The following is a 27,470-nucleotide window of genomic DNA, read 5'->3' as shown; positions in this document are numbered from 1 at the left end:
GTTTCACGAGATGCTTGAGAGGCCTCTGCCTCTCCCTGCTGAATCAGGTCTTGTTCTTCTGGGTCTTCCTCCACAACAGGTGCCGGCTGCCTCCCCTTGTCCTTGCCCTTGCCCTTGCCACCTTTTGGAGCCATCTTCTTTTATCTTCAAATAGTTGTGTACTGAACTGAAAGTGGAATTGAACTGAATTATATACCATCCTGTGATGACTCATGACGTCGTACGACTACGTGAGACAATCGTGGACCTATCGCAAGATTTTCGCGCGACGTCGTACGACTTTATCGAGCTATATCGGAAGCTACATCATACGATAACGCACGTCATCGTACGATGGTCGTACGACGACGCACGTCGTCGTATGATTGCAATAGCATAATATTTTATTGTCTAGCCATCGTAGGTTTGGGCCATCGTAGCCCATCGTATATCAACGCAGGCTCTATGGGACCGTGGCTTTAGCGGTTAGGGTAGCTGGCTTAAGATGGAGGGAAGGAGTACACGGTACAAAACAAATTGACACTTCAAGGAATTTCAGGAATGGAGTCGGAGATTGAAAGATGTGGATTTGGGGTGTATTAACGGTGGTGGAAAAGATTAAGGTTTTGGATGGGGGAAGATAAGTTAACTTTCAAGTTAAGTTATGTTAACTTTCAAGTCTTCAACCCTTACAATAAAGGCTACTTATTTATTTGTTTGTTCTAAACAAGATCTCGGATAGTGGAAGTGCAATAATCAGGGACTTGTGTCACGCTCAGTTGATATTTAATATTTTCTAGTGGATTGAAAGCTTACTCACCTTAAGGCTTAAGGCACCTTTAAGACGACTAATGAAACAATGGAGATAAGAAAACGTCCAATTGTGTTGAAGAACACTGCCGATGTCACACAGGTAACTTGTGAAAAAATAGGATTTGCTGAGGTTATTTGCCGTTTGATAGTAGATTTCTACCATTAGGATAATTCTGTCAATTTTTATTTTATTTTATCTGGCATGCTTGACTTTATTTTAGTTTAATAAAAATAATAATCATAATAATAATAATAAGAAGAAGAAGAAAAGAAACAACCTATTTTTCTTCTTATTCTTCTTTCTCACCTCAAAGGGTCATCACTCATCAGTGATGCTCCAAAAAGTATAAAAGGAAATAAACTAAAATAAATCCTGAAAGGTGTCAGAGAGCGAAGCTAATCAGAGGCACAACATGCTGAGGTTGTCAGATCTCTCAGCCACAGTGTGTTTGAAGAATGTGAGGGTGTTTGGTATAATTAGCAAGCCTGCCAGTGCCCATCTTGTTTTTCCATATCAAAGTCAAGTAACTAAAGGCCCGAGTGCCGAGCAAATGCAACCAGAGCCAGCAATATTTTACCCTAAACAAACACACAAGTGAGCCTGCTATTGTATTTCACACATGCTCAACACAATTATTTTAGCGGTCCGACTTTTGCTCTGATGGTTGAAGGACCAGAATACACTTTTACGTACTATACTTTGGTTGTAATGATAGTGGACAATTTTAAATGATTTCACCAACGTTGTTTAGGCCATTTAAAGATATTTTTTTCCTGTTAAACGTATTCATCACCTGAGGTTGTGTGTGTGTGTGTGTGTGTGTGTGTGTGTGTGTGTGTGTGTGTGTGTGTGTGTGTGTGTGTGTGTGTGTGTGTGTGTGTGTGTGTGTGTGTGTGTGTGTGTGTGCGCAAGCGTGTGTGAATACAAGATGTCACAAAAGAAAGTAAAACAGCAACAAATACAGCTCCAACAATTGCGAAAAAGACTAAATAAAAAACAAAATATCAACAGATACACCAACAACTGGGTCAATGACAAAAGAGCAGGGAGATATAAAAAAGAGTTGGACAGATTGGAGATAGACAAAGAAGGCTCCTTGGAATGGCTAAGAAGAAGTCAGCTCAACTGGGATGAAGGACAAATCATAATAAATGCTTAAGACCAAAGACACGACACCAATAGCCTTAAGAAAATGGCAGGAATGAGTTAATCGGACAAGTGTATGTTCTGCAAGGCAGAAACAGAAGGTAAGAGTCACCTCCTATCAGGATGTAAAAAAAATCAAATCAGAACAGCTGTACACCCAAAGGCACAACAAGGTACTGTTATGGATTTGTCAATTCCGCCTTTGTTGTTATTATGTACTTGTAGGATTTTTAGTTTCAGGTAATATTGTTGTTAAGATTTTTGTGTGAAATGGAGATAACTTTAGTAAAAGGTAAAAATAAATGTTTGTGAAGGGAAAAGGAAAATGCGGAAAAGAAACCGGAAGAGGAGAGAGGAGGACATCGGCAGGGAGAGGAGGAGACAGACGTGAGTCGCATCGAGGCTGCGAGCGGACTTTTTTGATATTGATCGCGAATGAGTTGAGGCTTCCCGGGAAAGGGATTGCCCGCGACATCGTCACATATTGTGATTGCAAATAAACCTGTGTCTCAGGTTTTATTACCAACCGTGAGTTATTGTTGGAGGGAAAGCAAGCGCCTCCATTACAGGCCGATCCGCCATTTTCCCTCGAGGAGACCGTCCGTCTGGTGCATCAAGTTTGTCATTGGGAATTCCATATCGACCTCATCGTGTTGATTGCCGTTGGTTTCCATATCGGCTCAATTCCCCTATCAACCTCTCACCTCGTAACTCCTCATCCACAGTCGTGCCAATACCTGCCTATTGATTTTCCGTTCTGCACTACTTTGACCTTCAACCAGCATGGGGATCCGTGCACAGACTTTATGGAATGTTACATTCCACTCACGTTTGGCGTATCGTCCGTTTATTGCTTTGAGAGCATTGGGGGAATGATGGTACCATCATAGGTATTGTTAATAATTTGATGCCAGTGATATTTTCAATGTACTTTCTTTAATAGTGTTATTATAGTGTGTGTGAGAGTTCTTAATACAATTACTTCTTTTGTTCTACAATTGCATTGGTGTGGTTTTAACATGGTTTATGAGAACACAAAAAATAACAAATCTTTCTGCCGCATTCCCTCTCGAGACTCTGAGGGGCACCGTAACTGGAGTTTGGGGAGGTAACATGTAACAGTACATAGAGTAATCCACCGGCACATCTGCAGAAATTACAATATCCCAGTTCCACAAAACTCGTGGAAACATGAACCAAAAGCAATCATTGAAAATAAGGAAATAACACTCATGTACGACCTAATGATCCCATGAAGGACGAACAAAGAAAACAAGCGTTACGCCTAGGTCCCCCGTCGGTGAAGTGGTGAGTTGACAAAGTGGAAGACGCAAGGCGGCCATCTTGGATTTTGACGTGGCCACCCAATTTTCAATAGCATTCTCCCTTATGCGTAGATACACCCACACACCAGATTAGAAGTTAGTAGTTCGTTTATTTTTCAAGATATTTCGCTCACAAGGTTCAGACATATATATGGTGGCGGCCATCTTGGATTTTGACGTGGCGACCCAATTTTCAATAGCGTTCTTCCTTATGCGTAGATACACCCACACACCAGATTAGAAGTTAGTAGTTCGTTTATTTTTCAAGATATTTCGCTCACAAGGTTCAGACATATATATGGTGGCGGCCATCTTGGATTTTGACGTGGCGACCCAATTTTCAATAGCGTTCTTCCTTATGCGTAGATACACCCACACACCAGATTAGAAGTTGGTACTTCGCTTATTTTTCAAGATATTCCGCTCACAAGGTTCAAACATACATGGCGGTGGCCATCTTGGATTTTCACGTGGCGACCCAATTTTCAATACCGCTCTTCCTTATGCGTAGATACACCCACACACCAGATTAGAAGTTAGTAGTTCGTTTATTTTTCAAGATATTTCGCTCACAAGGTTCAGACATATATATGGTGGCGGCCATCTTAGATTTTGACGTGGCGACCCAATTTTCAATAGCGTGCTTCCTTATGCGTAGATACACCCGCACACCAGATTAGAAGTTAGTAGTTCGTTTATTTTTCAAGATATTTCGCTCACAAGGTTCAGACGTATATATGGTGGCGGTCATCTTGGATTTTCACGTGGTGACCCAATTTTCAATAGACTTCTTCCTTATGCCTAGATACACCCACACACCAGATTAGAAGTTGGTGCTTCGCTTATTTTTCAAGATATTCCGCTCACAAGGTTCAGACATACATGGCGGCGGCCATCTTGGATTTTCACGTGGCGACCCAATTTTCAATAGCGTTCTTCCTTGTGCCGAGATACACCCACACACCAGATTAGAAGTTGGTACTTCGCTTATTTTTCAAGATATTTCGCTCACAAAGTTCAGACATATATATGGTGGTGGCCATCTTGGATTTTGACGTTGGTTGCACCCACACACCAAATTCGAATTCGGTCCTTCGCTTACGCATGCACGCACGCACGCCCACATGCACGCACTGATGGACGGACGCACGCACGTACGCACGCACGGCCACATGCACGCACGGACGGACGCACACACACACGGCCGGAGGGGAAAACCATAGTCCCCCTTTCGCTCCGCGGTGCGACGGGGGACAACAAAGCATTGTAACCAGATGTAGTACTGAGGTACAAAAAAAAAGACTGAATTGCTAATTCCGCAGCCCACAATGGGTGCAGCCTGCTCGACCGAAGGAACTATTTCTTAACGACCTGGGTCGGTCAAGGCGGCCGCGTTACCTGCACACACCTTCAACCGCCCGCCAAGACCTACCTAATCATCAAACATCTAAACCTCTAGTCGGGCGCGACGGGTGGATTTACTAACAGTAACAGAACGCTTTTCCCTTTCCGCTTCAGGAGCCACAGGGTCAGGAGAACCCCGTCCCTTCAGATTCGAATAAGGTGTTGGGACGTGCTTCCAGTTCGGGGTATAGTCAAGCTCAACCAAAATTCCATTAGCCAACATTAAAAAAACAATAATAATAATTAATTAAACTAATCAAAAAGCCACTGAAATTGGATCGGTCTTCGGAAACCGCTGATCACGCTTTGACCACTCGCGGAGGGTGCGTCCTCCACCCATGGTGGTGTGCTCGTCATGCCCAGTCTGTAGTTCAAAGGCATGATGCAGGTGCCCGTGGAGTGGCGTTGTAGCTGGTTTGGGTATTTATGGCTGCTGGGATGCAGGTGGGGGGTTCGTCCACCCACTCCAAAGGATGGCGGTCGGGACACCAGGTCCTCACCATAGGAACAAGGGCCACCTGCCCCATGGGTGTTGGGCATGGGTTCCGATCGCCCGGTTGGTCTGGAAGTGAGGGGTGAGGTCCCTTGCTTGCTGCGTATCACCAGCCCTCGAAACTGAACAAACATGAACCAAAAGCAATCATTGAAAATAAGCAAATAACACTCATGTACGACCTAATGATCCCATACAAGCATGAGCATAGAACACAAAGCATTGCGACCAAATATGGTACTGAGGTACAAAAAAGAAAAGCCTGAATTGCTACTTGAGGTTTCAGTACCCAGTGGTTTTGGCCTAACAACACAGAAATCAAGATGTTGACCAGGAACATGAAGAAAATGATAATTGGAACAACGGAAATGTTACAGAAGAACCTCAGAGCTTTTAAAAAATCATCCCTGGGAATATTATGACAGACAAACTACAGTTGGAAGCTGTCCGGGACTCGGTGACGATCTTCAAAAGAGTCCTCCAAACAAAACTTTGAGAATAAAAACAAACTTCACAAACTGGTCCAAGAATCATGGTCCCTTATGCTTCAGTCACATTTGGCTCGGCGGCCGTAGGGTCTAAAAAATCTACGGCCACTAGCAATTATAGGGCGGCCGCAGTATTTCCACGGTCACACAATGTAGCAGTCACATATGTTTTTATTTTTCGGGTAGCCACACGGGGTATTTAGAAATTGTGGAGACCGAAAACGTGGGGGTGCCGTACGGTCTTTGATTTGATGTCGCAAGGTGACCTTAGGGCGTCCCTGCGGCGGCCATAGAATTTTCAGGGCAGACGCAAGGTAGCCTCAAGGCGACCGCAGGGGGGCCCTAAGGCAAACGTGCGGCCAGACGGACGGTAACGAGTGGGTATATATACCAGTTCTTTTTCATATGTATAACAGCACTTACAGTTGTCATGGCTACGGCTTGTCGAATTGCTACGGCCAACCTAGAAATGAAAAAAGTTATAACTCCGCACTATAATTCCACGGTGACCCCTACGGCCTGTAAAAGATAGCCATACGCCCTAGGGCCACCCTGAGGCCACCTCAGAAACTCTGCGGCCGCCGCACGTTTCTGTCAATTTAGGGGGGGTACGGCCGCCGTATCCTAGCTGTAGAGCAAATGTGACTGAGGAGTTACTGAAACGGAGGTGCTACTTCTTTCCACCTTCTGATTCCCACATAAGGATATAACAACCAACAGCACACACATTCGTCTCCTCTTAAAGGAGCCCGACAAATCCATTTTGACCCCAAATACTATGAGTACGGTACCATAAAAACGCGACAAGTTATTTGAATAATCTGATAATTTTTCCCTTTGTTTGTGGATTACGCTCCACATAGTTTTGATACTTTGCCTTGCAATGACAGATACCACGCTCTATTCATTGACTAAGTTTCTATCAATATCCGCAGGTACCACTAGGTGATGAACCCTAAATTAACACTTTGTCAAGGAGAGCCACTTCATCCATTTGGGGTAGTTTGCCCTCGTCTCCCCAGAAAGTTGAATTTTCAAACAATACAGCACACCAATTGTATGCACACAATAATACTGTATTTAATGAGTTTCCCTGTGGGTAATTTATTTTCATTATAAATGACAAATATAAGGTGGAACAAAGCAATTTTAATCTTACTATAATTCATCAAATATCTGTCTGTCCGTCCGTCTGTCTGTCCGTCCGTTTGAAGGTACTGCAAAAACGGCTGAACCTATCGCTACGATTTTCGGGTGGGTAATCCTGGGATTTCCTGGAGTAAAATAGTCTATTGTTTTTCCAATTTCAGGTTTGGCTTCCAGCATTTCCAGGTTGGACTCCCGCATAATGTTATTTTCCACGGCTGCACCGATTGGCTGCACCAATCGGACTCGGTGACCTCGGACAAAGACCTTTTTTAGGACATGGGTTGAATCCCTGCTTGAGAGAATGCCAACCCCCTCCCTGCCATCACGGCCGTCTCTCCAACTCACAATCCCACGAGATATACGGAAAGGACGACCCAAAACCAATTATCTTCTTTTTGATTCGTATATAAACATCATTAAAAGTAAATAATGACCTCGGCCAAAGTTCAAACAACGTGAGTTTAATCTCCACATGAGAGAATTCCACATAGCTATTTGGGCGGTGTATACGCTAACAGATCACTGTCTCCATCGATCTTGCCAAGGCTGTAACACCTATCGGCTCAAAATCCTTTTAACTGTTGATTTGGTAGTTTTTACAATGAAGGAAACATTTAAAATGTTGTTAAAAGTTTATTTTGTGATTAATTTGTGACTGGAGTTATGCTGTTTGGAATGAAAAAAGAGATATCGAGTTCAAGTGAATGACGACATGCCGTGATGGTTTCTACTTTCTAAACGTGAACTTCGCGGATCGCCATATGCAGATTCGCCACAGACCCACGATCGATGTTTCTACACGTGAACGTACCCGTTTGTTTGCAAACGGGTACGTTTTTCATGGAAGTCCTTCACGGACTTGTTGTCCATTACGTCCATTGTCCATTGTCCATTGTCCATTGTCCACGAACTTGTCTGACGTGCGACTGAGGGTGCTACAGGAATGTGGAATTTATTGATTTCATGCTTTAGCATTCGCTGTATCTGCATTGCCTGTTTGCTTCTGGCCTCCCACCCATGCATAGCACAGGTATCTCACTAGTAGGAAATAAAACGCCTTTACATTTTTACAAAAGTTCATGATAAGTAAACTTTTCCAATCTATTAACATGGCAGTGGAGTGAGTTTTCTTCAGCACACGGTGCTCTCGTTAAATGGTCAGATCCTTGAAGATCAGGTTAACAAAAGCATCTCACCATAGGAAATAATATTTGTACACGTACACGCAAGTGCACGTTTACATGCGCATATGTTCAAAACACACCTGCTTCCATAAGCATCACTCGCTGACCCAGATCCGCAGTCTGAGGTGCAAGACGGTGGTTGGAAGAAGGACTCAAACCTGAAACGTCGCTTCACTTTCTTTCACATGGTGGTTACCTGTAGGTACCACACCCCTCGAAACATCTGGTCCAGAAAAATGAATGGTCCTTGATTTTTCTGCCGACGGCAAAAACATCACATCACAGTTGCAATAACCTGAGATTGCCAAGCAATGATTGCCCATCTCCGCAATCTCTTCAAAGCGTTCTTTTTCCGAACATTCACAAACTAAAGACATTCCATATTCAATGGTGCGTTGGAATGTAGGATGGAATGGGTGTTGCTGACGTTACAATACCTGCAGCAATTAGTAACAGAAAAACGCCACGTACATCCACTTAGCAGGAAACACAGACATGCATATGGAGAACTATCCTCCGTATTACTCATTGTTCACTTCCATAGCTGATGTTGCATTTCCAATAAAATTTTAAACATTATATTCCGAACAACTCTCAGATAATTAGCATACGTCCATTCATAATTCCCATCGTGCAAGGATTTGCTCAAACCAGCAGATGTGCATATTAACATTACAACATGAGGCAAGCTTTGCCAGAAATTGGAGCCTTTTCATGTATTCGAGATTAAGCACAAAGGTGCTTCACACTTGGCCCTCAGGTGTGCGGACATGAGAAGCAGACGTACAGGGATTTGCCCGCTGACACCACTGATAATATTACCAAGGACGATATACATTCCAGGCCCCTGGCTGAGCTGCAACCCAAGAGCTTAATGCAGAACATATACATCTAGACGAGGGAAAGCCGGCCATTTCCGCACACATGTCAGGAGTCGTTACCGATACACAAATAGCATTTTTGGAGTTGGCAAAGGATGAAATGTCTTTTGTGACACAGGATTTACAACGCAGGCTTACATGCTTTCCTTGCTTACGTATCGTCTGGGAAACCCACACCTGGAGCTTCATTCAAGATGTCCTCTGGAAAATCGGAACCGGCAACCTCATCGTCAAGACGTGATTGGGGGAGACTCGGACTTCCGGGGGATTGACAAAACAAGGTTAACAGATACCTTTTTCCTTCAGATGAACGCCAAGATATTTGTAAGAAATTTACCTCCCTCGGGGAGTCCTTTGAACACTCGAGAAGCACCATCAGATGTCCTGCGACTCAAAAAGGGGATTAGATGGAACCAGAGTCATTCCAAACAACATGTGGGAGCAATATAGTGTGCAATCCCACTCTTGCGTGAGAGTGAGGCTGCGGCGTTTTATTCTTCGATTTAAACACTTAAGATCAGGTAAAGGTTTCCAGGTTTTAGAAGGAATGGAGGTTGCGGGCAGGGGTAGGAAGAAAGACAACAGCACACCTGAAAACAATACAGACTCAGAGAAACTACGAGGTTGAAATATTCTGCCGAAGCGCTTGAGTAATGCGCAACAAGTGGAGACTCTTTAGGTACCATTCCAAAATCTGGGAAACAGGTGGAGACTCTTTAGGTACCATTCCAAAATCTGGGAAACAAGTGGAGACTCTTTAGGTACCATTCCAAAATCGGGGAAACAAGTGGAGACTCTTTAGGTACCATTCTAAAATCTGGGAAACAAGTGGAGACTCTTTAGGTACCATTCCAAAATCTGGGGAAAACGAGTGGAGACTCTTTCAGTACCATTCCAAAATCTGGGAAACAAGTGGAGACTCTTTAGGTACCATTCTAAAATCTGGGAAACAAGTGGAGACTCTTTAGGTACCATCCCAAAATCTGGGAAACAAGTGGAGACTCTTTTGGTACCATTCTAAAATCTGGGAAACAAGTGGAGACTCTTTAGATACCATTCCAAAATCTGGGAAACAAGTGGAGACTCTTTAGGTACCATTCCAAATCTGGGAAACAAGTGGAGACTCTACTCTTTAGGTACCATCCCAAAATCTGGAAACAAGTGGAGACTCTTTAGGTACCATTCCAAAATCTGGAATCACGTGGAGACTCATTCGGTACCATTCCACAATCTGGGAAACAAGTGGAGACTCTTTAGGTACCATTCTAAAATCTGGGAAACAAGTGGAGACTCTTTAGGTACCATTCCAAAATCTGGGGAAAACGAGTGGAGACTCTTTCAGTACCATTCCAAAATCTGGGAAACAAGTGGAGACTCTTTAGGTACCATTCTAAAATCTGGGAAACAAGTGGAGACTCTTTAGGTACCATCCCAAAATCTGGGAAACAAGTGGAGACTCTTTTGGTACCATTCTAAAATCTGGGAAACAAGTGGAGACTCTTTAGATACCATTCCAAAATCTGGGAAACAAGTGGAGACTCTTTAGGTACCATTCCAAATCTGGGAAACAAGTGGAGACTCTACTCTTTAGGTACCATCCCAAAATCTGGAAACAAGTGGAGACTCTTTAGGTACCATTCCAAAATCTGGAATCAAGTGGAGACTCATTCGGTACCATTCCACAATCTGGGAAACAGGTGGAGACTCTTTAGGTACCATTCCAAAATCTGGGAAACAAGTGGAGACTCTTTAGGTACCATTCCAAAATCTGGGAAACAAGTGGAGACTCTTTAGGTACCATTCCAAAATCGGGGAAACAAGTGGAGACTCTTTAGGTACCATTCCAAAATCTGGGAAACAAGTGGAGACTCTTGAGGTACCATTCCAAAATCTGGGAAAAACGAGTGGAGACGCTTTAGGTACCATTCCAAAATCTGGGAAACAAGTGGAGACTCTTTCGGTACCATTCCAAAATCTGGGTTAACACGTGGAGACTCTTTAGGTACCATTCTAAAATCTGGGAAACAAGTGGAGACTCTTTCGGTACCATTCCAAAATCTGGGAAACAAGTGGAGACTCTTTAGGTACCATTCTAAAATCTGGGAAACAAGTGGAGACTCTTTAGGTACCATTCCAAATCTGTGAAACAAGTGGAGACTCTTTAGGTACCATTCCAAAATCTGGGAAACAAGTGGAGACTCTTTAGGTACCATTCTAAAATCTGGGAAACAAGTGGAGACTCTTTAGGTACCATTCCAAATCTGGGAAACAAGTGGAGACTCTTTAGGTACCATTCCAAAATCTGGAATCAAGTGGAGACTCATTAGTCATTAGGTACCATTCCACAATCTGGGAAACAAGTGGAGACTCTTTAGGTACCATTCCAAAATCTGGGAAACAAGTGGAGACTCTTTAGGTTCCATTCCAAAATCTGGGAAACAAGTGGAGACTCTTTTGGTACCATTCCAAAATCTGGGAAACAAGTGGAGACTCTTTAGGTACCATTCCAAAATCTGGGAAACAAGTGGAGACTCTTTAGGTACCATTCCAAAATCTGGGAAACACGTGGAGACTCTTTAGGTACCATTCCAAAATCTGGAAAACAAGTGGAGACTCTTTCGGTGCCATTCCAAAATCTGGGAAACAATTGGAGACTCTTTAGGTACCATTCCAAAATCGGGGAAACAAGTGGAGACTCTTGAGGTACCATTCCAAAATCTGGTAAAAACGAGTGGAGACTCTTTAGGTACCATTCCAAAATCTGGGAAACAAGTGGAGACTCTTTCGGTACCATTCCAAAATCTGGGAAACACGTGGAGACTCTTTAGGTACCATTCTAAAATCTGGGAAACAAGTGGAGACTCTTTCGGTACCATTCCAAAATCTGGGAAACAAGTGGAGACTCTTTAGGTACCATTCTAAAATCTGGGAAACAAGTGGAGACTCTTTAGGTACCATTCCAAATCTGGGAAACAAGTGGAGACTCTTTAGGTACCATTCCAAAATCTGGGAAACAAGTGGAGACTCATTAGGTACCATTCCACAATCTGGGAAACAAGTGGAGACTCTTTAGGTACCATTCCAAAATCTGGGAAACAAGTGGAGACTCTTTTGGTACCATTCCAAAATCTGGGAAACAAGTGGAGACTCTTTTGGTACCATTCCAAAATCTGGGAAACAAGTGGAGACTCTTTAGGTACCATTCCAAAATCTGGGAAACAAGTGGAGACTCTTTAGGTACCATTCCAAAATCTGGGAAACAAGTGGAGACTCTTTAGGTACCATTCCAAAATCTGGGAAACACGTGGAGACTCTTTAGGTACCATTCCAAAATCTGGAAAACAAGTGGAGACTCTTTCGGTGCCATTCCAAAATCTGGGAAACAATTGGAGACTCTTTAGGTTCCAAAATCTGGGAAACAAGTGGAGACTCTTTAAGTACCATTCCAAAATCTAGGAAACAAGTGGAGATTATTTAGCTACCATTCCAAAATCTGGGAAACAAGTGGAGACTCTTTAGGTGCCATTCCAAAATCTGGGAAACAAGTGGAGACTCTTTAGGTACCATCACAAAATCTGGGAAACAAGTGGAGACTTTAGGTACCATCCCAAAATCTGGGAAACAAGTGGAGACTCTTTAGGTACCATCACAAAATCTGGGAAACAAGTGGAGATTCTTTAGGTACCATCACAAAATCTGGGAAACAAGTGGAAATTCTTTAGGTACCATTCCAAAATCTGGGAAACAAGTGAAGATTCTTTAGGTACCATTCCAAAATCTGGGAAACAAGTGGAGACTCTTTAGGTACCATCACAAAATCTGGGAAACAAGTGGAGACTCTTTAGGTTCCATTCCAAAATCTGGGAAACAAGTGGAGACTCTTTAGGTACCATTCCAAAATCTGGGAAACAAGTGGAGACTCTTTAGGTACCATTCCAAAATCTGGGAAACAAGTGGAGACTCTTTAGGTACCATTCCAAAATCTGGGAAACAAGTGGAGACTCTTTAGGTACCATCACAAAATCTGGGAAACAAGTGGAGACTCTTTAGGTTCCATTCCAAAATCTGGGAAACAAGTGGAGACTCTTTAGGTACCATTCCAAAATCTGGGAAACAAGTGGAGACTCTTTAGGTACCATTCCAAAATCTGAGAAACAAGTGGAGACTCTTTATGTACCATTCCAAAATCTGGGAAACAAGTGGAGACTCTTTCGGTACCACTCCAAAATCTGGGAACCAAGTGGAGACTCTTTAGGTACCATTCCAAAATCTGGGAAACATGTGGAGACTCTCTTTAGGTACCATTCCAAAATCTGGAAAACAAGTGGATACTCTTTAGGTACCATTCCAAAATCTGGGAAACAAGTGGAGACTCTTTAGTTACCATTCAAAAATCTGGGAAACAAGTGGAGATTCTTTAGTTACCATCACAAAATCTGGGAAACAAGTGGAGATTCTTTAGGTACCATCACAAAATCTGGGAAACAAGTGGAGATTCTTTAGGTACCATTCCAAAATCTGGGAAACAAGTGGAGACTCTTTAGTTACCATCACAAAATCTGGGAAACAAGTGGAGATTCTTTAGGTACCATCACAAAATCTGGGAAACAAGTGGAGATTCTTTAGGTACCATTCCAAAATCTGGGAAACAAGTGAAGATTCTTTAGGTACCATTCCAAAATCTGGGAAACAAGTGGAGACTCTTTAGGTACCATCACAAAATCTGGGAAACAAGTGGAGACTCTTTAGGTTCCATTCCAAAATCTGGGAAACAAGTGGAGACTCTTTAGGTACCATTCCAAAATCTGAGAAACAAGTGGAGACTCTTTATGTACCATTCCAAAATCTGGGAAACAAGTGGAGACTCTTTAGGTACCATCACAAAATCTGGGAAACAAGTGGAGACTCTTTAGGTTCCATTCCAAAATCTGGGAAACAAGTGGAGACTCTTTCGGTACCATCACAAAATCTGGGAAACAAGTGGAGACTCTTTAGGTTCCATTCCAAAATCTGGGAAACAAGTGGAGACTCTTTAGGTACCATTCCAAAATCTGAGAAACAAGTGGAGACTCTTTATGTACCATTCCAAAATCTGGGAAACAAGTGGAGACTCTTTCGGTACCATTCCAAAATCTGGGAACCAAGTGGAGACTCTTTAGGTACCATTCCAAAATCTGGGAAACATGTGGAGACTCTCTTTAGGTACCATTCCAAAATCTGGAAAACAAGTGGATACTCTTTAGGTACCATTCCAAAATCTGGGAAACAAGTGGAGACTCTTTAGTTACCATTCAAAAATCTGGGAAACAAGTGGAGACTCTTTAGGTACAAATCCAAAATCTGGGAATCGTCGCAATTCATCACAGTTAAACAAGGTTGCCCAGAAAAAAAGTAACCTATGATGGGTGTTTCACTGCTTTTTTTTTAAACAACCTGAAACAACGATAAATCATGTATATTGGAGCCAAGTATTATAAAGAAGAAATATAGAATTGCTATATATAAAAGCCTAGCAGAAGTACCCGGCGTTGCCGGGCGGGGGAGGGGGGTAGGGGAGGGGAGGCGGGGGAGGGGAGGGGAGGGGGGAAGGGGAGGAGAGGGGGGAAGGGGAGGAGAGGGGGAAGGGGGAGGAGCAAGGGGAGGGGGAGAGGGGGGAGGAGGGGAGGCAGGAGAGGAAGGGGGTTCATTTATATGTTGGTGGGTGAATGTGGCGTTCATCACGTTTCTGAGTTAAGTGTGATGCAGATCAGGAAGAAGAAGAAGCCATACTACCAACTTCGTACACTTCCGGAATTATTTGATTTATTTGTATTCAAATGTCTGGTGATTGTTTTGTATTTATTTATGCGAATGTGTACTTGTATATAACTGTCATTAATTTAATAAGGCTTAGGCACTATCGAGCGATTTTTTTTTTAACTCCAAAAAAATGATCTTTTTTTTTTTCATACTTTTTTTGGCCTAAAACACTCCCAGGCACTCACTGATGAACCTCTGAAAGTTTGACAAAGATCCGTTCAGCCAACTCTGAGAAAAATGGCGACACACAGACAGACAGACGGACAGACAGACATCTCTCTTATATAGTAGATAATTATTTATACAACTCATCACAGAAACAAGTAACATGTTACAACAATTAAATTGGCACTCCGTTCTTCAAAATCACAAAATACTATTTTTAATGAGTTACTTTCCCCTTGGCTAATGCTATGCCTGTTATTTACTATATTTGTGTTTCTCTCTGAATTCGAATGAACGTCACCCTCCACCTGACCTAATTAGAGGTGTTAAACTTCGGGGACCTTACATATTGCACACGTGATTTGATATAGCGGTTTCGTACGTGTATAGATAGATTTTACTTTAATTAATTTGGTTACATGTAAATGTTTACTGTATGAGCTTACAGCATACTCATGTCGTGTGTTTTTTTGTTTGGATCATGTTTGGATTTGATGATTTAAAAATATCTGTGATGCAGTAAATTCCCTGAAGTGTTTCATGGAAAGCGATTTCGATTCCAATGCTGAAGGTGGTACTGTTGATATACCAGCCTGGACCATACCCTAGCTGAAAGTATTTACATCTATCTATAATTCCAGTAATCTCTGTTTGTACGTCTGTACGTTTGTACGTCTGTTTGTCTGTGACCGCTGTTTCTCGACAACCACGGGTCCGATATACTTTTAACTTGCCAGGTATATTGCTGGGGACCCGAGGATGTGCCTTTCCAAGGTTTCATATTAATCGGACAATTACTTACCGAGCTATGTCCAAAAAACGATTCAACCAATCAGAGAGCAGCGAACGATCGCGTGTGCCGAACGTGGAGGACACACTCTGCCTCGGATGGCACATTTGAGAGCGTATTCATTTATTTCACGTTTGCAAACTATGTTGGCGTTAAACTATGTTTTAAAACTAATAAAACCGAATTTGCGATTCATTCGCTTTCCTGCGCGTTTGTGCACGCGATGGCGATTTCTTTACCAAACTCCGGAAGCCGTTCGCTTTGGACCAAACCATTGCATGTAAATAGAGGGGGGGGGATATAATTTTAGATATAGATATAGTACGGGCAATGCCCTAGTTATAGTAATTATAATACTAGTAGTGTTATCCATTGTGTAGAAACTAGTAGAAAAAATGGCTCGTTTGCATTGGGAGTTGCCATAAACTTCTATTTTTACAGAGGCCCACCACCTACGGCCCCAAAATATCACAGAGTTGCCTCATAGTCCCACCTACCTTACGTTACTATGATGCAAGAGACACCTGATCAGTTCAGGTATGGGAGCATGTGCCGGAGCCACGTACACTTCTGCCTAGACATCCCCCAGGCAGGTGCCTGGCCTATCCCCATCTCCTCGAGATGTCACTCAATCTGCTTCAACCACGAGACACGTGGTCAGCCCGTTGACCTCCACCGCTCATGAGGCTCCCTCACAGAGAGAATCTGGTGAGCAGGAAAATGAGGGACATGTCCATACAGCCGCAGTTGATGCTCACGGCCTCGACAGGTAACAAATATCACCTGGGTCTCTCTCAGCAAACCCTCGTTAGACACAAAGTCCAACCAGCGATAGCCAAGGATTATCCGAAGAGACCTGGTGCTGAAGAAGTTACGTCTGTCTCAGATCCTTGGTAAGAGTAAGAAAAGAACCACCTTTGGAGGCCATTTTTCCCCGCAGAGCAGGGGGAGACCTTTTTCGGGCACCGTGGTCCCCTTTTTGAAGCAATGTTTTATGGCCGGATGCCCTTCCTGCCGCCAACCCTGTTGGTCGCCTCTTGCGACACACAGGGAATTACCAGTGAACTGGTGCTCAATTTGCCGACCTCGGAAGGATGACAGGCTGAGTCAACCCCCCTGGTGTTAATTCAGCGATCGGCCAGGATTCGAACCCAGGATCCTAGGATCCCAAGCCGGCACCCTAACCGCTAAGCCAACAATAAAAATTCGGACTTTTGTCCTCCTGCATTAATACAGGCAGTGCCACACCCATGGTCAAGTGAATCCATGACTCCCATGCCTGACCTCAATGTCTATTGACTTCGAGCTCACAACATGCAGAGACATGAATGTCACTGCCAAGGTAAGCGAATCTCGCTGTGACCTCATCATCCTCACCACAGACAGGGACAGACAGGATAGCAGGATCCAAGATGTCAATGAAAGCCTGAATCTTAGTCTTGACCCAGGAGACACGTAATCCCAATGGCTCCGACTCCTTATTGTATTTGGTGCATTGAGGGCCCCTGTAAGGATGTCGATATCCTCCCTAGAATTCATTCCATACAAGTTTTAAAAACAATGTACACACCGCTAATGAACTCCAGTGGCACCTGGCAATCTATATTATAAAAGGAGCCGTGTCTGTCTGTCTATCTGTCTGTTTGTTTGTTTGTCGTGTTATAACTTGAGAATGGATTAACAGATTTCAATAAATCCAACTACGGTGGATTCGGGTAACTCCTGGGAGTGTTTTTGATCCAAAAAAACCCAATTTTTTTTATGGGTACATGGACATGCGTGTAAAAACGACAAATGCCAACACGAGACGTTGGCTATCCATGTAGAGGTCAGGATCTCCCAGGTATCCTTTTTTTTCCTTCCCCCATGGATTAGCCATCGAAATAAAGATTGGTATTTCCATCAGCGAAGCGACGGGTCTTATATTCTAGTAAGTCAGAAATGGAACCAACACACCGGACAGCACACTTAGTATCAGGGTATAGTTCAGATATCAGATCGATCAGCTTTGGTGGCACCCCACGAAGACCGAGGCTCCTCCAGAGGGCATCCCAATTAACCGAGTCTAATGCTTTGCAGAGAACACCATAGGCTGCAAGCACTCTCGTCTGTGAACAGTGAGGACCAGAAGAGGAAGGATACGGTCAATCGTTGACCCCTTTGTATAAAGCCAGACTGCTCTGGGTGCTGGTGCTCAAGCAGGTGGTAGCAAACCCTATCAATAATTATTATCAGAGCACAGACCTAGCCCGACACTGACAGCAGCATCACCCCTCAGTGGTTTTGCAGTCCTGGCGATCACCCTTCCTTTTCCAGAAAAGGATACGACCCCTCTTCTGGTTAGTTGGGATTATGCCTGTGCTCCAAACAAAGCACAGAACTGACATGAGTACATCAGTCAACATGAGTCAGTACATGAGTCAACGACATGAGTACAGCTTTTCCGCCAGTCTAAAGAAGTTCAGCAGGGATGCCACAAATTCCAGGAGATTTGCTCCCTTTCCACTGGATCTCCATAATCTGTGTTTCCACAATCTACGGCGGTTCACAATTGATTGGAGGGTCAACAATAGGGATAGTAACACCTCTGTCAATCAACTCAAGAGCTGGTAGGTCAGCCTGGTAGAGCCTCTCAAAATAACCGGCCCAGCGGGCCTTCACTTCAGATCCCTTTATCAAGAGCTCACCACCTCCACCCAAACTGCAGTACATCGAGGGACAGGCATGGAGGAACACAATGCATGGAGGATTCCTCTGTTAGTAAGACGACAATCACAGATCATCGGCCTGCTTACAGATGATAAGGGTAGATGAATGGATGAGGGTGGATGAATAGAGGATGACATGGTTTAGGCTTTAGGGGAATGCAGGTGGTACAGCAAGGGGGAACACCAGCCTTCAGGCCCTGCTGGTATAAAAATATGGTCTCCTAGAGCGGTTGCGGATCGAGATTGGTGAAGCCAGTGGCAACGACGAAGACCTGGCTATGGTGAGATACACCTAATTTAGTCAGGTTCACAATGTTAACAAATATAATTTCGTTCAAAATGTTAGGAGATTAGCAAACCTGTACATTTTTGGAATCATCAGAACATGGAGAATCCGAAAATCAATGTTGGCATTTGCACAGACACCTGCATGGCCGCCATTTTGGATTTTCAAAATGGCCGCCATAAAATACATATTTTGCGCTATCTCGGCTTCTAGTCAACCTAGAAACTTAATTCAATATGCTAATCCTATGTTTTCTGGGTCATGGAATCCAATAAAGGCCTCAAAATAGTGCTCAGGATTATAGAAAAGCCACAAACAAAGGTAGTTGAAAACCATTGTCTTTATATTTGTGATATTGTAGCGGCTGCCGCTGGGGTTTCACAATCGCCTTGCACCTATCAAGGACGCGGAGCGATCACCATGCCGGGCTCGTCCAGGACGCCCGGGCAGGCCCGCGCTCAACTTGCCAGGCCTCGGTCGGGACGCCCGGGCATGCCCGGGCATGCCCGGGCAGGCTCGCCCTCAACTTGCCAGGCCGCAGCCAGGACGCTGGGCCACGCCCCCTGGCGCCGGGCCTGGGCAAACCCCCTGGGTTAATAGATATATATTGCTGACCGATAAACGGGTTTTCAGAGTGCCTGAGTGTTTGATTTCAATAAAGCAACTCAGATGAATTCCAGCTTTTTGTCGCGTCCATTCTTCTGATCGACGTGGGAGCCCCAGCTCCTTCATTGGTGACCTATCGACATGGACACGGCAGTCGCCCTTAAACTGCCTACCTTCTGGGAGGCTCACGCTGCGGTTTGGTTCGCACAGGCGGAGTCCCTGTTCGCCCTGCGAGGCATCACGGCCGACGACACCCGCTTCCACCATGTGGTAGCTGCGCTCGAGTCGGCTACCGCAGCCCGCGCCCTGAGCCTCCTCGAAAGCCCGCCAGCCGCTGACAAATACGGCGCGATTAAGCAGCTTCTCCTCGATGCTTTCGCCCTCCCATCGGCGGAACGTGCACGGTGCTTGCTCGAACTGCCTGAGCTCGGCGACACGCGCCCTTCCGAGCGAATGGACTACATGCTTTCACTGCTCGGCGAGCACTCTCCGGCATTCCTGTTCCGGGAGCTGTTCCTCCGTCAGCTGCCTAACCCGGTACGCCTCGCCCTGGCAAGCACGACGATCACAGATCCCCGGGCCCTTGCCAGAGAAGCCGACAAGATCTCCGCTGCAGGACGGCGCATCGCAGCGGCGACATGGGACCCACCGCCGTCCGACGCAACAACCATGGCGCCCGAGCACCCGGCACAGTCGACGGCCGAACTGCCGACGCAATTGGCGGCCGCTCTACCGTGCCGACCACCTCCACCCGACCAAGCGTGGTGTTACTATCATGCCAGGTTCGGACAAAAGGCCCGGACATGCCGACCCCCGTGCACCTTCGGCAGGCCGGGAAACGGCCGGGCCGGCGTTCATTACCAGCCATGAGCGCCGGCCATACGGGCAACTTACTGTTCATCACGGATAAAGCGTCCGGACGGCGCTTCCTGTGCGACACCGGCGCCCAACTGAGCGTCATACCCGCCTCTGACCAGGACAGGCAATCCGCGGTTTGCGGCCCCTCCTTAGTTGCGGCCAACGGATCGACTATCCGCACCTTCGGCCCGCGCAACGTCACCCTCTGCTTCGGCGGCCAACGCTTTGCTTGGACGTTTGTAACCGCCAACGTGCCCGTGGCTCTGCTAGGCGCCGACTTCCTCTGCGCACACGGACTGCTGGTGGACGTCCAACGGCGTTGTTTAATCAACGCTGAAACCTTCAGCTCCCTGGTATGCACCTTGAGCAGCTCCGCGCCGACCGAGCTGGCATGCACCGTCCCGGCGGCGAACGAGTTTGCTCGCCTGCTCACGGAGTTCCCGGCCCTCACGCGGCCGACGTTTTCGGCCGTCGCAGTACGGCATGGGATCGAGCACCACATACCAACCACGGGCCCGCCGGTCTACGCCAGGGCCCGCCGCCTCGACCCAGCCAAGCTCGCCGTAGCGAAGGCCGAATTCGACGCGTTGGAGCACCTCGGCATCGTGCGGCGCTCCGATAGCGCGTGGGCCTCGCCACTGCACATCGTGCCAAATCCGGGGGGTGGATGGCGCCCGTGTGGCGACTACCGCCGTCTGAATGACGCTACCACCCCCGACAGGTACCCGATCCCGCATATCCAAGACTTCTCCGCCCGTCTGGCGGGACGGGTCATTTTTTCGAAGATTGATCTCATACGGGGATATCACCAGGTACCTGTCAGGGCGGCCGACGTCCCTAAAACGGCAGTCATCACGCCGTTCGGCTTATTCGAATTCTTGCGGATGCCGTTTGGTCTCAAGAACGCGGCTCAGGCGTTCCAGCGCTTGATGGACGGCGTGCTGCGTGACCTGCTGTTCCTTTTCGTTTACCTGGACGACATCCTCGTCGCCAGCACGTCCCGGGCCGAGCACCTCCTCCACCTCCGAACACTGTTCGAGCGCCTCAGCGAGCACGGCCTCATCGTCAACCTGGCCAAATGCCACTTCGGCACGACGACCGTTGATTTTTTGGGCCACCACATCACCAAGAACGGGGCCGTGCCGCTGCCAACCAAGGTCGAGGCCATCACCACGTTCCCGCGTCCCCGCACCATAAAGGCCCTGCAGGAATTCCTGGGAATGGTGAATTTTTATCACCGCTTCGTGCCCCGCGCTGCTCACCTCATGCGGCCCCTCTACGAAGTCCTCCGGGGCAAGCCGGCCAAGCACGACATCGTCTGGTCCGCAGCAATGGATGCGGCCTTCCAAAGCTCAAAGCGGGCCCTCGCCGACGCAACACTGCTCGCTCACCCGGTGCTCAACGCTCCCATCGCCCTCACCACGGATGCCTCCGACTACGCGGTGGGCGCCGTCCATGAGCAATGGGTGAACGGGGTTTGGCAGCCACTCGCTTTTTTCAGCCGGCAGCTCCGGCCGAACGAGCTCAAATACAGCACGTTTGACCGGGAGCTCCTCGGTCTACACCTGGCCGTCCGCCATTTCCGCCACCTCCTGGAGGGCCGACCTTTCACGGCGTTCGTCGACCACAAGCCGTTGATTTACGCCATGGCCAAGGTCACGGAGCCATGGTCGGCCCGCCAACAGCGCCACCTCTCCGCCGTGTCGGAGTTTACCACGGACATCCGGCACGTCGCCGGCAAAAACAACGCCGTGGCCGACTGTCTTTCCCGGGCCAGCGCGAACGCGGTCCACCTGGGCGTGGATTTTGCGCTTATGGCGGCGGACCAAACCACCGACACCACGGTGCAAGCCCTCCGGGCGGCGGACACGGGCCTCCGCCTGGCCGACATCCCCTGTGCGGACACTGTCCTGCTCTGCGACGTCTCCCAAGGCCAGCCTCGCCCCATCGTGCCCGTCACCTGGCAACGCCGCATCTTCGCCTCCCTCCACGGCCTTTCCCACCCGGGCCGGAAAGCTTCCCAGAAGCTGGTGTCGGCGCGTTTCGTCTGGCACGGCCTTCGTCGGGACGTCCACGATTGGACCAGCGCCTGCACGGCCTGCCAACGGGCCAAGGTCCACCGACACACCCAGGCCCCGCTGGCACCTTTCACCGTGCCCGAACGACGTTTCGACCACGTCAACGTGGATCTGGTGGGCCCCCTCCCCCCGTCACGGGGGTTCACACACCTGCTCACCATGGTGGACAGGACCACCAGGTGGCCGGAGGCCGTTCCCCTCGTCTCCACCACCACCGCCGACGTGGCGCAGGCTTTCATCGCCACCTGGGTCGCCCGCTTCGGCGCACCGGCGGACATCTCGTCAGACCGCGGACCACAGTTCACCTCCGAGCTGTGGGGCGCGGTCGCCCGCAACCTGGGGGTCAAGCTCCACCGTACTACGGCCTACCACCCCCAAGCAAACGGGTTGTGCGAGCGATTCCACCGCTCCATGAAGGCCGCGCTCATGGCCGGCCTTCAAGACGGCGGTTGGGCCGACCGGCTGCCGTGGGTCCTTTTGGGCCTTCGCACGGCCCCCAAGGAGGACCTCCAGGCATCCACCGCCGAGCTGGTCTATGGCCAGGTGCTACGCGTCCCGGGCGAATTCGTGCCCGACGCTACCAGTCCCTGGTCCGCAGCTCACCAGCGCTCGGACCTCCAGGAGGCCGCCCGACGGTTTGCCCCCGTGCCGACATCCCACCACGGTGACCCCCGGTCCTACGTCCCCCCAGCACTCCACACAGCGGAGTATGTTTTTGTGCGTCACGACGCACATCGGTGGCCACTCCAGCCGCCGTACGACGGGCCCTTCCGGGTGCTGCGACGGGACGACAAGTCGTTCGTCATCGACATCGGCGGCAGGTCGGACCGGATTGCAGTGGACCGCCTCAAGCCGGCGCACGTGGACGTCGACCACCCACCACGGGTGGCCCTTCCGCCGCGGCGAGGCCGCCCCCCGTCCACGGGGCCCCCCACTCGACCGCCCACCACCTCACCGGACCCCCTCCCACGACCCGCCAGGGGTCGCTTCGGCCGGGTCATCAGGACCCCCCTCAAGTTGACCCTGCCGGTGCAAGTCGATTCTGGGGGGACGTGTGTAGCGGCTGCCGCTGGGGTTTCACAATCGCCTTGCACCTATCAAGGACGCGGAGCGATCACCATGCCGGGCTCGTCCAGGACGCCCGGGCAGGCTCGCCCTCAACTTGCCAGGCCGCAGCCAGGACGCTGGGCCACGCCCCCTGGCGCCGGGCCTGGGCAAACCCCCTGGGTTAATAGATATATATTGCTGACCGATAAACGGGTTTTCAGAGTGCCTGAGTGTTTGATTTCAATAAAGCAACTCAGATGAATTCCAGCTTTTTGTCGCGTCCATTCTTCTGATCGACGTGGGAGCCCCAGCTCCTTCAATATAACTGTATTACATAATACATGATATTGCAAGTCCTTTGAAGTTATAGGTATGGGTTTATAAAGCAAGTAAGCAGCCTTGTTAGTATCAGATTGAACTATAAGTCCTATACACAGGATCTACGAGGTCTATACCGTTCAGGAATATGCTTTTACAGATCTTCATCACTGTCCTGGTGCCATTTTCGCAAAGGTGCCTACGCAAATGCCAACATTCATTCATTCATTCATTCATTCATGCTCTGAATATTCCAAAAATGTATCGTTTTGCTAATCTCCAAAAATTTTGAACGAAAAAACATAGTGAACCCGACGAATTGGAGCAAACTGGTCCAGGGAGTTAGTGAGGCAAGACCGCCATATCACCCACATTCATGCAGATATAGGATGGTGCAGAGAGCTGAAAGGGACAATTTGAGGAATAGGATGGAGAGGTGCAGAGATGCCAAGGAAATCACAGTCTACAGAATGAGTCAAAGGTCCTTGTTGTGCGGTCGGCCAGAGAAGCTTTTTGGCCCAATTGTTTCAAGAACCGGCCGGCCAGGCCTGCCCTTCGACTGAAGGCGATTTGATCAGGAATTTGTCATTTGTTCAGGGTGCTGGCGGTAACTCTCCGACTCTTCGCGAAAGACCTTGGCATGCGTAAACCAGCGAGGTTATTGCTACAATACCCCTCAGTAATTTTGCAGAGATGGTAGTGAAAATAATAGGTTGAAAGAACTTGCAAGGCATTTGTTATGGCAGATGAGAAGTCCCAAAACTCAAAACTTTCCTTGAGAACAAATATCTCAAATTCAGTTCGAAATTGTTCAACATCTTTAAAAAGAAAAAGTCCTGCAACTTGCCAAAATGTACCCCAAAATGCCCCATGACCTTCTTTTCTGGGAATGTTAAATACCATGAGTAATGAGGTCATGCTCGGCCATGTCAGAAAGCATATTCATGAGCCGATCAGAATAACGTGTGGCCAGACATCTTACTTCAACCTGAACATGATGGGTGAGCCAGCTCGGTTTTTAATGACTCATCACCCCCATCATGACGTGGTAATTGCTCTGAGATTAATTCAGCCTCGAAAAACCTTTTAGGAAATGATCAAATTTTAACCCTAACAACTCGGTTTGCCAGTACAACATCCCTACACCACCATGTATACATCCCTACACCACCATGTATACATCCCTACACCACCATGTATACATCCCTACACCACCATGTATACATCCCTACACCACCATGTATACATCCCTACACCACCATGTATACATCCCTACACCACCATGTATACATCCCTACACCACCATGTATACATCCCTACACCACCATGTATACATCCCTACACCACCATGTATACATCCCTACACCACCATGTATACATCCCTACACCACCATGTATACATCCCTACACCACCATGTATACATCCCTACACCACCATGTATACATCCCTTCACCACCATGTATACATCCCTACACCACCATGTATACATCCCTACACCACCATGTGTACATCCCTACACCACCATGTATACATCTCTACACCACCATGTATACATCCCTACACCACCATGTATACATCCCTACACCACCATGTATACATCCCTACACCACCATGTATACATCCCTACACCACCATGTATACATCCCTACACCACCATGTATACATCCCTACACCACCATGTATACATCCCTACACCACCATGTATACATCCCTACACCACCATGTATACATCCCTACACCACCATGTATACATCCCTACACCACCATGTATACATCCCTACACCACCATGTATACACCACTACACCACTACACCACCATGTATACATCCCTACACCACCATGTATACATCCCTACACCACCATGTATACATCCCTACACCACCATGTATACATCCCTACACCACTACACCACCATGTATACATCCCTATACCATCACACCACCATGTATACATCCCTACACCACTACACCACCATGTATACATCCCTACACCACCATGTATACATCCCTACACCACCATGTATACATCCCTACACCACTACACCACCATGTATACATCGCTACACCACCATGTATACGTCCTAACACCACTACACCACCATGTATACATCCCTACACCACTATGTATACATCCCTACACCACTATGTATACATCCCTACACCACTATACCATTGCACCACCATGTAAACATCCCTACACCACTACATCACCATGTATACATCACTACATCACTACACCACCATGTATACATCCCTACACCACTACACCATTACACCACCATGTATACATCCCTATACCACTACACCATCACACCACCATGTATACATCCCTACACCACTACACCACCATGTATACATCCCTATACCACTACACCATTACACCACCATGTATACATCCCTACACCACTGCAGCACCATGTATACATCACTACACCCCTACACCACCATGTATACATCACTACACCACTACACCACCATGTATGCATCCCTACACCACTGCAGCACCCTGTATACATCACTACACCCCTACACCACCATGTATACATCCCTACATCCCTACACCACCATGTATACATCCCTACACCACTGCAGCACCATGTATACATCACTACACCCCTACACCACCATGTATACATCACTACACCACTACACCACCATGTATACATCCCTATTGAGAATATGAACCACCCAACTCTGCAGAACGTTTCCGTAATGATTTTTCGGAGATCAGAAAACGATGTTTTAATGTTTTGAATTCTCAAATCACTAATGTTTGGTCGTTCCGCTGCGCTTGCTGTCGAGTTCACTTCCAGTGTAAAATACCTTTTATCCTAAAGATGAAGATTTAATTTTGACGGTGCTGGCTTTCCAAAACACTCCTCGAATTCTTCTTGCACCTGTTTCATCGTCTTGTTTGTGTTTGTCCTCTCATGGTAGCACTACCAGCCTCTCTTTCAGTGCAAATGGACTGATGTCTGCCATCTTGGTTTAATTTAATAATCTTCAAATTTGTATTATCTGCAAAAAAAGAAAACAGTATAAATACATGGTGTAAACAAATCATGTATAAGCAGCTAAAACCGTGTCCTGGGACATTGTGACTCACCTGGTATATATCTGCTCTTTTGCCTCAAAATTGTACAACAAAACTGTCCAGGCAGGTACAAATTACAATCCCCAATTTATTTAATATATTTGCTTCCACCACCAAAAGTGGACTGGGATTGTTATGTTTTCACCCCTGTCTGTTTGTCTGTCCGTCTGTCCGTGAGCAGGATATCTCAAAAAGTTGTGGATGGATTCCGACCAAATTTGGTGGACAGGTTGGGTGTTTGACGAGGACGAAATGATTCCATTTCGGTGAAGATCCGTTTCAGGGAATTTTTAAAATGGCGCGTGTAAGTTTTTACTTTTGCGGCCCACTTTTTGTTTTTCTTCTTCCCTCCCCATGAGCAGGTATATCTGCCCACCTTGTGCACAGTGGGGCCCCACTGTAGGTTAGACTTAACACGGGTTCAAAGTTCACTTCCGAAGTTTCACAGGTGAGAAGCTATGAAGCAGTTGATGCTCTTCTTTTGCAGTTTGGTCCTGTACAAAAAAACCTCCTCTTCTAATTCGACATGATACATTTTGGCGGGAGTGCGTGCTAACAAATGTTTTTATACTTCTAAAAAGGTGAGAACAAGTGCAAAAAATTTCTTTTCTTAAATCGAATTTGCAACTTTTTCCTCCACCAACGTTGATTGGGAAGCAACATCTTTTTCCTTTCACCGAGGTGAGAATATTGAATTTCGACAATTCCTCAAAATGTAATTTCCTTTTGAACACAACACGGGTCCATAAATCAAGGGTAAGGGACGTCAGGCAAAGGGGACTGCGGCTCGGTTACCGTGCTTCCGCTCCGCCGAGAACAAGCTCGAAGCATCTAGAACACGGAAACTTAGCGAGTGAC

At 46.9% G+C, this 27,470-nt stretch overlaps 1 long non-coding RNA gene across 1 annotated transcript; it reads right to left on the bottom strand.

Annotated features, from left to right (window-relative positions):
• Positions 1–3,115: 3,115 nt before the first annotated feature.
• LOC137426597 (uncharacterized) lies at positions 3,116–27,470 on the bottom strand. The gene is made up of 4 exons (XR_010984376.2): positions 27,408–27,470; positions 26,342–26,536; positions 8,063–8,238; positions 3,116–5,283 (listed from the first exon to the last, which is right to left on the bottom strand). It is a non-coding gene; the product is annotated as an uncharacterized LOC137426597 (long non-coding RNA).

This window comes from Myxine glutinosa, chromosome 5 (genome assembly GCF_964187855.1).
Source record: "Myxine glutinosa chromosome 5, kmMyxGlut1.1, whole genome shotgun sequence".
Taxonomy (NCBI): Eukaryota; Metazoa; Chordata; class Myxini; order Myxiniformes; family Myxinidae; genus Myxine; species Myxine glutinosa.
The sequence above is the reverse complement of the archived record's forward strand: the minus strand, read 5'-3'. Positions and strand labels throughout refer to the sequence as shown.